This window comes from Myotis davidii, unplaced genomic scaffold, assembly GCF_000327345.1.
Source record: "Myotis davidii unplaced genomic scaffold, ASM32734v1 scaffold152, whole genome shotgun sequence".
In the NCBI taxonomy this organism is placed as follows: Eukaryota; Metazoa; Chordata; class Mammalia; order Chiroptera; family Vespertilionidae; genus Myotis; species Myotis davidii.
Genome location: NW_006283545.1, coordinates 854,279 through 854,658, shown reverse-complemented (window position 1 = coordinate 854,658; position 380 = coordinate 854,279).

The following is a 380-nucleotide window of genomic DNA, read 5'->3' as shown; positions in this document are numbered from 1 at the left end:
CCCCCCCTCAGCCGCCAGCCCGCATGTACTCCGCACCTTAGTATCTCACTTCCGCACTGCTCCTCCTCTGAGTCTCAGTGATATTCTCTTTCCTCCTAGTTGTAGAATTTCCACTCAGCCAGCCTTCCTGTGGTTCTGGATGATGTCCGTTCCATCTTTTAGGTGTAATTTGAATTGGTTGTTCGAGGCAGCGATCTCCGGTGTTAACCTATGCCGCCATCTTGGTTTCTCCCCTGTTTATTCCTCTTTATTACTGACTAGCGTTCCATTGTAGTATATACCATAGTGGGTTTATGTTCTCTTGGATAAGACCTACACAAGTAATGTCTGGACATTTGTGTTCATCCTATTTGGGATAAATCCTCAGGAGCAAAATTGCT